Genomic DNA, 12930 nt, shown 5'->3' on the forward strand with positions numbered 1-12930 from the left:
ACTAATTACTAATGCCAAGTCTATTTTCCAGTGGTTTTGATTTATTCAAAATAATTAGGATGCACACTCACATCTGTTCAAGGTATTTGGAAAATATATTAATAATTTTTACTTGTTTACTTATAGTTTAGAAGCACCCTAGGTTCACAGTCTTATGTGAGAAACAAACAAAAAAAAAAGTTAGATAAATTCACATAAAGAATGAATATTACATTTCCTAGAACTTGGCAAATGTTTTAAACTAGATATTTAATAGATATTTAAAGATATTTAAGATTTTTTTCACATAATTCCTCATTTTAAAAATCAATTTTGTCATTGACCCAACATTACTTTTTGTAAAGTATAGAATTTTAAATGGCTTCATGAATTCCAGACATTCTTTATTGGCATTGATGGTTCCATGAATTACCTTTAACATCCATGGAACCTTTCCATTTCACAAAAGGTTCTTTGTAGTGGAAAATGGTTCTTTAAATTATGAATAAGTTCTTCACACTAAGAAAAAATGTTTATTTTAAGAACTACTCACTGAAAGGTTCATTGGGGAACCCAAAAATGACTCTTCAATGGCATTGCTGTGAAAACCCTTCTTGAAACATTTATTTTTAAGAGTGTACAGTTGAAAAATGTACAATCTTCCTACTTTCCCTCCCAAAGGTATTTTTCTCCTCCTTCCATCCTTCACTCTCTCTGTCACTTCATCTAGAGAGAGCCAAGGTCTCTTCCCTCCTTCTCTCTTGTGCGGCGTGTTGTTTAATTACAGCGATTAGAGAGTCTAATTCTTTCTCCTCGTCACACTGTCATCAAGGTTGTAGTCAGCTAATTAAAAACATTTACAGACAAGTGGGACGAAGGGAGGCTGGAGAGAAAGACAAAGAACTGTTGAGACAAATTAGAATGAGGGAGAGGAAACAGACAGGAGCATAATAGATGGAGACAAGATTTGGGGATTTGGGGATTTGGGGAATGACTTCTGCATAAAAAAAAAGCTCCATTATTGACTGTGTCCCATGTGTGTGCTTTTTTGTGAACTCTTATTCACAAGCTTAAATCACTGATAAAAAAGTCAATCAGGATTAGACATCATTGCTTTTGCAGACCATTATTCACTTAAACAAGATTGTTAATAAATTAAAAATCTCAGTTATGCAGTGGACTTTTGAAATGAGGGATTAAAGTCTGCTCTCTGGGTTTGGGTGTTTGCAGTTTATATCATGCAGTTTCTGAGTTAAAGTCATGTATCTTACACTTGGGGACTATTGACTATTGACTATTTTAATCGAATTAATTACAGGGTGCTGCGATTAATTAATCTAATTAATCGCATACTAAATTTGGCTGTGAAAATACCCCCAAAAGATCATTTAAAGCTATTGTTGTGTTAAATGTTTAGGCTACAATGGCCTAACATAAAGTATGGAAAATAAAAGAAGATAATTTGAGAAACATCTCAGTATTTTTTGTTCATGCAATGAAAGTCACTTGTGACCGAAACAGCTTAGTTATAAACAGTATTCGAAATACATTCTTTTATGTTGTGCAAAAGAAAGTAAGTCATTCAGGTTTGAAACAACATGAGGGTGAGTAAATGATGACAGAATTTATTTATTTATGGTGAGCTATCCCTTTAATCCCTTTAATTATACCTTTTTTTAATAAATGAAATGATACTCTAAAGAAGAAACTAAAACTACAAGCAGGTGGCGGTAAATGTCTTTGAGTCGATTCATTCAAACGTCTGATTCATTCAGGAATTCAGTAAACGGCTCTCTCTTGGGCTACGGAATCACTGATTCACACGATTCGTTCAAAACGCAGGTTCATTCAGAAACTAAACACCACTGTGTTGCTCGGAGACGCACAAAACAATTCTGCTGTGGCTTTTAGGTAATATTTTCGTTGGCAAAATTGAACAAAAACATTATTAACTTCTTATTTACTGAACTGTTGTATAAAATCGTGTTCTTCGTGACAAAAACAGCACTTGAGCGATATTGCTCTGGCTGCTCGTGTGATATGGCTTATCATATGTGTAAGGGAAACAGGTCACTTTAGCTCAAAGGGAATCATTTAAGATTTGAAAGGGAATTTGGACAGAATCACTGTTTTACATATAAATAAATACGAGACAAAAACTCATAAAGCTGAATTTTCAGCATCATTACTTCCGTCTTCAGTGTCACATCATGATCCTTTAGAAATCATTGTAATGTGCTGATAATATGGAGCTCAAGAAATATTTCTTATTATCAATGTTGAAATTCTTTTTTTGATTAATAGAAAGTTGAAAAGAACAGCATTTATTTGAAATATTTTTGTAACAATGTAGAGGTCTTGATTGACTTTTGATCAATCCTTGCTGAATAAAAGTATTAATTTATTTAAAAGAAAAAAAAAAGTTAAAAAAAAAAACTACTGACCCCAAACTTTTGTACTGTGTACAATAGTCTCATTAAAGTTTTTGCAATTGCATTTAGTTTTGTACATTTCTTTAAACATAATTTTCACATGTAACACATATTTCCTTTATGCACATTTTGTTTCCTTTAATGTACACAGTTTCTTTTATTTGTTACTAAAAGTCACTTTATTAATTTTTTTTTTTCAGATCATAAGTCAACAATTACTCAAAACATATAGTATATTGCAGACATGGAAGTGTTTGTAATTTGACTGAGCTGAATTTGCTTAAAAAAACCTCTCCCATCTCCATTTCCTTTTCATGTATATGAGCTTGGTGCTGTTTTAGTTGGATTTGAGTTATAACTGTTTTAGTCCATTTTTTGCGCCTGTTTTACCCATTCAGGCCTATTTATGACTGTTTATGACTATTACTGGTGGCCATTATCTGACAGGGTATTTAGCCAATCATAGTGCTCAGGAGGCCTCCTGTTGTGTGAGTTATGTAACAGGCATGGAGTGAACCAATTAGATTGGAGAAAGATTTGATTGACTTAATCAGTTAACCCAAACAAACTGTGTAGAAGGGTTTAGCTTGGTAGTTAGATTTATTATGTGAGAGAAGTAAAATTCTCCTCCTGTAGCGTGAAGAGTGGAGAGAGAATATGAGAATTCATTCATTTTCAATGAGAGATGGCGATTTAAGGCAGAATGACACCATTGGTGACGAAACGTTAAGCAACTTCTATGCAACACTTGGGTTTGATGCATTATGCAAATAAATCCTGGTGTGATGTGAGAGTTTAAACAGTCGTGCTCACATGATCCACCTCATGATGAGGTTGGTTACAGCAGTTGTACTGGATTTCTGACAAGAAACAAAAAGTACAGTAGTTTGCCAATCTCCAGCGGTTAAATCACTGTCAATATGAACGGCCTTCATGAGGAGTCACTGGCACATGAACACATGACCTGAAGGCAAAATGAAAACAAACAACCAATATGCTTTATATAGATGTACACTAAATGAAACACAAGCACACCTGATGTTTTTCCTCAGGCTTTATGACTGCACAAACACACAACAAATACACATTATGACTTATTGTCGCAGAAGAAATCGATCAAAGGGAGCTAAAAGCTCAAAAACAAACAAACAAAAACCTCCAGTCTTGGCTGAGAGCATACATTTCCAGGTTGAAATATGTTTATATTGTGAATATGTGCATGTTATAGCTTGGGACATTTCCCTTTGGTCACAAGTGTGTGTGTGGGAAAGGAAGTGCATGTGTGGAAATAGTCATGCGTGTGATAGTGTGAGTGTCAAGTTCTGTAAACAGAATTCGATATTGAATAATGTATATTTTTGACAAAATCTGGCCAGTTAGTTGAAAATATTCAATTTCATTGGTGAGAGAAACCTTCTCTGGAGTGAAAAATCACTCAAATACTCCAGTCTGGATCTAGGGCTGGGCCCTAAATTGATACTGAAATTATATTGATAGCTATAATTAACTTTTAAATCATTTTTGATATTAAGTCTACATCTTGATGATCATGTGATGATGATTGTGTTGTTAAAATACAATTTATTGAAATATTACATTAAAGGTAGTAATAATTTTTTATTTATTTTTTTAACAAATAATACATTGGTTGTTGTTGTTGTTTTTATTATTATTATTATTATTATTTTAAGAAAAATCACACAATCATTATTTTTTTTTTACATTCATGCAATTTTTAGTTATAAATTAATCGTTTATATAATTTTTTTCATATAATTATACATTTTAAAGGATGATTGAATTGTTGAGGTTTATTAATCAGCTTTATTGGACAGTTAGTAGATGATACATTTATATTAATTTAGAAAACATAATTTAGAAAAAAAAAAATTATCTTTGAATTAAAAGATATCTCACTCTCAGGAGTTTACTTGTAAACAAACATTCATTCTTGAGGTCTAACTAACATGTAGAATACATTTTCTTCCCCATGAATGAAATTAATGTTGCTCTAAATATCAATATTATATATGATCCTTTCTGGAACACTGTAAACACAAACAGTTTGGTAACACTTTACAATAAGGTTCCATTTGTTAACTATATTTAATGCTTTAACTAACATTTATTGTGATGCGTACATTGAAAAAACACTGGGTGACACTTTAGTTTTAAGTCCCGTTAGTTAACGTTAGATAATGCATTAACTAACATTAACAATGAGCAATACTTTAGTAAATGATGGAATCAACATTAACTAAGATTAATAAATGCTTTAGAAGTATTTTTCATTGTTAATGTTAACTAATCTAGTTAACTAATGATAACAAATGGAACCTTGTTGTAAAGTGTTACTAACAATTTTGATGCAAACAGTGAAACGGCCCAGTGCTGTTGAGTCTGTATATCAGCACTTCTGGAAAGTGCCAATCAGATTTGAGGATGAGAGCTATAACTGTTGTATAAAATCCAGCAATGATCCGACAGAGTTTTACAGCTGTCCCATATCCCAAGTTACATGCATAGACACACACTCACAGATGCGCACAAATGTGTGTATCGCATTTGTCCTTTTAGCAGCTTTGATCTAAATGTCATTTCCACAGCATTAAAGGATTAGAGCTTCCCGTCTGTCTGAGAATTTCTCTTTTTGTGTGCATTATCTGCTTTTCGGTCCATCTCTCTCCCTCTCTGTCTGCTTCTTTCTCGAGGGTAATGGGATATAATGCTTTCAAGCCTCTAGCTTACAAGGAAACACCAGCCCCAGATCAGCACTAGTGAATATAGATGTCACCGTTCTTGATCTCATTCATCACTGACATAAACAGTGTCTCGGAGCTCAATGCTACATTTATTTGAAACGGGAATATTGTGGAATATTATTACAATTTAAAATAACATGTTTTTTGTTTAAATATATTATAAAATATATGCATTTTCAGCAATCATTACTCCAGTCTTTAGTGTCACACGATCCTTTAGATTATCATATCACTCTAAAATGCTGATTTGTGGCTCAAGAAACATTTTATTGTTATTTATTTATTTTATTTGTATGTTTTGTTCAAAACAGTTGTACTGCATATTATTTTGTCGAAACTGTGATATATATATATATATATATATATATATATTTCAGGATTTTTGATGACTAGAAAGTTGAAAAGAAACACATTTATTTGACATCATTGTGAAACTTATCAAAAAACAGCTTCTGAGGACATTTGAAGTCAATCTAACTAATGCAAATCCTAAAATCTGGCAAATCATGTTTCTCTCTAAATGAATCATATTTATCTTTAAATCAGATAATGTAACCATTATGTTGAAAATGGTTGTGTCTATGAGAGATCATCTTAAATAGCTTCTAGTAGTATGTAATAAGGCTTTGTCTTTTCAAGATGCATGTAATTACTGTGGGGAGAAGTTTGTGAAGGATTACAGAGAGGGAGGCTCAGTTCTTGAGGAAGTCATAGGTGATGAGGAGAGTGAGAGATGAAACAGATGGGAGTTGTGTTAGGTACTGTTGTTTTTCCACCACATGAGGGCGGGCTTGAGCACAAACACTGTTTGGTGTTTAGTGCGCCAGAAAAAATCATGTTTTAAGTTGCTAGAGGCATCACTGACGGGCATGCTTAGAATCTGTTTTAGAGCAGAAACTCATAAACATTATTATTGCACATTAAAACGCTGTTATATAAAGCCATAGGTGTGAGTTTCTACAGGAGCTTGTTAGCTTATGTCTTTAGTCAAGTTTGTTTGGCCCTAATGAATGTTTAAATAAAAGAATACATAACTTATATGTAGTTGTATAGTCACAGTGCAGTTTAAAACAAGTTTTAAAACGGGACTTTAATTAAATACATAAAGTAGCCTATAAACTGCTGATATAGCTAGGCCTACTTGTGAAAAGTTTACGAAATTTGTGGATTGAAATTTGTTTTGAACAGCATTTTACTCATTCTTTAATAATTAGGCTATTATGTGAGCATTTTTAATGGCTTCATATCGAGTGAGAATGTAGTAGCTATTTGTATTATTTTTTGTAAATAGCCTATTTAAGAGGTGATTTAAAAATAAAGAGAAAAAAAACAGTCGTAGGACCTAAAATACACATTTTTATATATATTTATTTATTTGCAATTATGGGCAGCTATATAGGCTATTTAAAATCTAACTCACATTTCGCTGATATTTTTAACAGACTTGATCAGATAACATTGGTCATTTAACATTGGCTATTATGGCTTTATTAGCCTATTAGGCCTATTATTATTTCTCCTTTTAATTATTATTTAACGAATATTTTATTATTATTATGATTTATACAGGGTTAGTCGGTTCAGTGGGGTGGGAAGTCCCGCATGCTCATGTTTGGCCGGTACGGGAATCGGTGTATTTAACGGATGTGACGGTGTGGGCCGGTCCCGTTACCGCCCGTGACTGAACTAGCAGCTCGATCCAGTGCAGTGTCATTAGCTCCCATTCAAAACCAAGCTGGAGTTTATCACAAGATCCCGCCGATTCATTCAATCGCTTTTGTCTCTCGTTCTCTCTCCGGTTACCGCTTACCGAAAATACGGAGGTGATGGAGGAGACCATCATAGCTTATTTTGCTTACTCATACTGCAATGGTCTGATGCAAGTCAACGTCCATACAGTTTATACGTTGAGTGAGGCTACGGGTCTTTTAGGCTACTTCAAAACGAAACATTAAAAGGCTAATATAAAATATTCTAAGTTCAAATTAATTAGTAGGCCTAATACAAATAATATAATATTATTATATTATATTATTTGTATTATACACTATTATAGTTGTATATTTAGTATACAACTATAATAGTGACAAAATAATTGAATTGTAACTATATTCATATTATTAGGTATTTATTAAAAATATGAATAATATTGTGAGCCTGAAAATTCTATATTTTGCTTTATGACAAAAATGTCATGATGGCTTTGTTGTGTATGTTTGAGAGAGGAAGAAAGGGAGGGAGAGATTCTGAACTCTGTCCAGCATCAGTCTATTTTGGTATGTCATATGCAGTGTTGGGGAGTAACTAGTTACATGTAACGGCGTTACGTAATTGTGATATTAGGGAGCAGGTGTCAGCAGAACTCAAAAAGACACTCTCTCACACACACACGCACACACACACACACACACACACACACACATAAAGAAACTCATGAGAGGTGAGACTATTTGCCTGTTATTGCCTTCTTTTCTGTGTTCTGATGTCATATTTTTTTAAACCAGTGGATATGATCCCAAAAGTTGTGGTGTGGTTCTCCCAAAAGTGTTTTAGCATAACTTGGACAGAAAACTGGGTCAGCATGGGTGTAGTTTATAATGTGAGAGCATACATGGCTCAACAATCCAAGTTATGAGGATGAGAGATCCCATTCGTTTCAAACAGTCTTGCTATGATAGGTCTCTATAAATAAAAGCTTGTTGCCAGAGTTTATGTTTCTGTGTTTAACATCTTACTGGAGTCATTGCCTAGTGCTTTTGTAAAAAAAAAGTTGTTGATATTAAGGGTCAAGATGTCTGCAGTGTAATAGAAAAAATTGAGCAAAACATTCATTTAGCTCTTTGTTCCAGGCTGAGGATGCTGCTGTTACCATGGCAACTAATTCATTTAAACTGTTGTCCTGGGGAACAGAGAATATATATGATGATGATGTCATTGATACAGTACTCTAATATTTACTTTTTTGTTTTGTTTTTATAGGCTGTTCTTTTCTCTTGATTTGAATCGTTTTGATGTACTCTTACACCAGAATAGAGCTGAGTTCATGGCGTTTGAGCTCATCTCGATGTCATCCTGTCTAAAGGGAGAGATGTGTAATGAAACTGTGAAGATGATGATGTCATTGATACAGTACTCTAATATTTACTTTTTTGTTGTTTTTATAGGCTATTCTTTTCTCTTGATTTGAATCGTTTTGATGTACTCTTACGCCAGAATAGAGCTGAGTGCATAATGGCGTTTGAGCTCATCTCGATGTCATCCTGTCTAAAGGGAGAGATGTGTAATGAAACTGTGAATGGGCTGACTCAGAATGCCAAATATGGCAGCGGACTGGTGATATCATAAACAAGCCCTCCACTGAAGTCGATCGATGCAGACACTCACCTAGATATGATCTCAACATTATCGATTATACTCTCATTACTCTGAATCAGGTGACTTAATATTGATTCAGAAATAATAAAAGTCCTTTGCAGTAATAAGATACAAATCAATATTTTTGAACTCCACGTTGAATTTTTACAAAGTACAAAAGATTGTCATCGTCATACATTTAATATAATTGTGATGCAATTAAACCCGTTGAAAATGCATATTGTGTTGTTAATTAAACCTGCAGGTTTTGAGCACCTAGAGGGCGTTGTAGTACAAAAAGAGAGTGGAGAAAGCACGTGTTCGAAATAACATGCTGCCTACGTGAGAATATACGCGAGTATCATGTCAGAGGACGATGCAGTTCACTATCTATCTATCTATCTGTAATAGCCTATATTTTTATTTCATTTTTAGTCATTCTAGTAGGCCTACTTCAGCTGAAAAGCATAGTTCAGTTACTTTCCAAAGCACGATTTGTCATTTTCAACATTTGAACAACATTTTTTTGAACATTTTCTAAATTAAAGTATTGTAATTTAAGTTTTAAGTGCAATTTTCATCTATTTGCATTTAATATAATTTCAACTTTAGTTTATTTAATCAAAACAATTTTTAATAGGATATTCCTTATTTTTATTTTTAAAAGTTGTGTAAAAGTGCCTTGGGAATAGTACATTTTTTGAAGCATTTATGTGGACTGCATTATAACATAAATAGTTTGGGGTACTAGTTTTGCTTTGAGAAAATGAGTTTGTGAGTGTGTGTGGTTATAGGACAGCCCATCTCTCCAGACTTCACAAATCACTCAGTGAGACATTTCAGTTAAACAGTCTTGCTACTTTTCTTCCGCTCTCTCTCCCTCTCTTCCTCAGTCACCATCTCTCTCTCTCTCAGCCGCACAGATAATCATTTCCTTTCAGGCACTCCCCTCACTCACCATGAAAGGTGCTGTGCTGATTTATACTTAAACATTGTGTCTCAAAGCTCTAAGAGTTATATGATTTCCTCTTCCTCCCCGTAGTTAATCAGCCTGTGTAAGTATATATATGTGTATGTGAGAGAAAGAGACTTGAAAGAGGGTGTCAGTGAGAGAGCGACAGAATGAACATGCTGTCTGAAATGCTCTACTAGTGTGGGCATGCAGAAATATACACAAACACACATAATCTCCAAGCTTTCATGTGAATCCCTCCTCTAAACCTATGACCTGAAGCTTACCTTTTAATAGACATTGCAGAGGAGGTGATCTAATGCATTTCTGATTCAGTTTTACAGACACGCTTGCATTTGTGGTTTACGGGCACTCTCCATAGACGTAATGGTTTTTATACTCTACAAACTGCATTTTCTATCGCCCTACACCTAAACCTTCCCCTTACAGAATTGGCCATTTTTGAATTTCATTAAACACCGCTTTGTATGTTTTTTAAGACTTTTGTTTTACGGGGACACAGGAAGTGTCCTCATAAACCATGTTTACATTGTAGTACCATGTCATTATACACGTTTGTGTCCTCATAAACCATATATACCAGTACACACACACACACAATTCAAACTTACTGAAACAGACATTGAGGTCCTGATTAAATATGTAGTGGTATTATTTCATCATATAGGGGTTGTAAAAATATTATTATTATTATTACAGTTTTTCAACTGCTTACACACAAAATCTTTACTTGTCACACTGAAACCTGACACTCAAACAGCAGAACCACACACCAAATCTGCAAAACCATACACTAATTCTTGGCCTTTGACTCAGTTTTCAATTTCATAAAATGCTTTTTGCAAAACACAACACACAACTCTATGTAACACACCAACATCTAACAGGAATTAATATTATGGCAAAGGTGTTTGCAAATGTTTGCTTTTGAGATGTGTTTGTGGAATTTTGAACGCAGTGCTTCATTTTGCAAGAGATGTGAGGCATTTTGCATTTTGTGTGTGCAGTTCTTGGATTTGTGCCTAAAGTTTTGAAAAAAAGAGACAAAGTTTTGAAAATGTGTGTAAGCAGTTGAAAAAAAAACTGTATTACTACTATTTTATATATATATATATATTGAAATGTATATTATGTATATATTAATGTGTTACACACACACACACACACACACACACACACATATATATATATATATATATACTGTATATGTACATTATTACTGTTATATTATACAGCGTATAATGCACTATATATAGGGACCATAATGGTTATCAGTCTTGAAATAATGAATTAAAATAATCAGAATTAATTGTTATAAAATTTATTATAATACACTACCAATTAAAAGTTCGGGGTAAGCAAGATTTTTTTATTTAATAGTTTTATTCAGCAAGGATGCATTAAGTTGATCAAAAGACAGTAAATGTGTTTACAATATGATGGTCAAATAAATGCTGTTCTTTTTATCTTTATCGTAAATTCTGGAATAAATTATCACTGTTTCCACAAAAATATTAAGCAACACATCTGTTTTAATTTAGCAAATGAACTTAATCAGCATATTAGAATGATTTCAGAAGGATCATTTGACACTGGAGACTGCAGTAATGGCTGGAGATAATTAAGCTTTGCAGGAATAAATTACATTTTAAAATATATTAAAATATAAAACAGTTATTTTATATTTTAATAATATAATAACAATATTACAGTTTTGACTATTTTTATCAAAAAATGCAGCCTGTGTGAGCATCAGAGACTTTATTAAATACTTTTGTTAGTTTTTGTATTTTTTTGTGTTTTGTTTTTATATTTTCATGAAAATGTGCTGTAAAAAATGTGGTATCAGCTATGGTTGTCTGGTGTGTATTCCAGTATTGCGAAGAAACACTTTAATTGTCTTTCTGTAGGTGGCGATAGGTACACAATGAAACATTCTGACACATGCTGGATCTTAAAGTCTGTTCCCTTACAAAATATAGTGGAATGTGCTCTGTCATTGTGGATTGTAACATCTAACATTGCTTGTTACAATGTCAATTCAAAGATCATTATCTAGTTTAAGATTTAAGAAAACACGTTGACTGTTAGATGGCATTTTTTCAGAAACTAGTAAATAGTCTGTTTTAAGAGAGTGATTCTGCGTTCTCTTGACTGTTTGATTACCGTGTAGTTTACGTAATTACAACTTAACGGCCTCTCTTTGAGAATCACTATGCTTTGATTCAGGCCACACAGAAAGGAAGTGCGGTCGTTGACATGATCCTGTCACACTGCCTGCCACAGGAAACTCTTTTCTACTCTTCTCCTCTCCTCTCCTATGTATGTTGGTGTGTGTGTGTGTGTGTGTGTGTGTGTGTGTGTGTATGTTGGACAGTTTAGGATTTCACTGCGAGGGTGGGGCAAACCTTAATTACAGACCATCTCTTCTCTTCCAGAAAGGGTCCTCTGTGTCTGTGCGTGTGTGTTTTTTGCCCCTAAATGTTTTGGGAGGGTCCTTTAATGGCATATATCGCTTCGGCACTGAAGTCTCAAAACATGCATTTATAAAAAGCCAAAAATTACAACATGCCACATAGATTGACTCTATATGAGTTTATGGGAAGAGGTGTGTGTGTGTGTGTGTGTGTGTGTGAGGTTCTACTTAGTTTAGTAGTTTAGGAAGTCTTTGTAACACAATGCATTGCATTCCTGCACTCCTGCCGGGCTCCTCGTTTGTTCCTTGCATTCTTGCCCACTCACCCCCAACCCCCTGTGTGTGTGCGTGTGAGAGTGTCTGGGGTCTCTTAAGTCTCCTAAAGACCACTTCACTCATCGAATATCCCAAAACCTGCACCAACACACTTCACAAAAACTACACACACATTTCTTCACCACACAACCGGGTTTTCCCCAACCCCCTCTCACAGGATACCAGGGGTCAGAGGTCAAACCTGGAGACACAAAGCATAAAGAGAACAAACTGCGGAGGGGGAGAGGGGGAAAAGAGAGAAGGAGAGAGAGATAGGTGAGTTACGGGTAATTATTAGGGTGGTTAGTCAGCTGGAAAGTTGGTTAGATTCAAATCAGTATGGTGCTCAGATGACAGTACATTTATTTTGATTTGTTCTTGGCTCGTCCCATGAGTTGCGTGTTGGGTGTGCTGCATATATAAGTCGGGGTGTGAACTTTTGACCACATTCCTTCTGTATTTAGATGTAAATGCTTGAGTGTCAGGCCTCTGACCTCTTGAGATGTACAAGATCTCGACCCTAAAGACCTTCAAATAAACACAAACACACAAAGTTCATACTATGCATAGCTACAGGTGAATTTAACTTTTATATATACATAATTTGTAAATTCAACAATGTATCATTTAATAGAATTTTATATATATATATATATATATATATATATATATATAGTGTATATACAGTAAGTGTATATA

General features: G+C 34.0%; 1 protein-coding gene across 10 annotated transcripts in view; it reads left to right on the forward strand.

Moving 5' to 3' along the window:
• The window catches only part of LOC107691417 (disks large-associated protein 1-like), a 141686-nt gene that overhangs the window by 105865 nt on the left and 22891 nt on the right, over positions 1 to 12930 (forward strand). The gene's annotated exons all lie outside the window — the stretch shown is intronic.

This window comes from Sinocyclocheilus anshuiensis, unplaced genomic scaffold (assembly GCF_001515605.1).
Source record: "Sinocyclocheilus anshuiensis isolate Anshui unplaced genomic scaffold, SAMN03320099.WGS_v1.1 scaffold106, whole genome shotgun sequence".
Lineage (NCBI taxonomy): Eukaryota > Metazoa > Chordata > Actinopteri > Cypriniformes > Cyprinidae > Sinocyclocheilus > Sinocyclocheilus anshuiensis.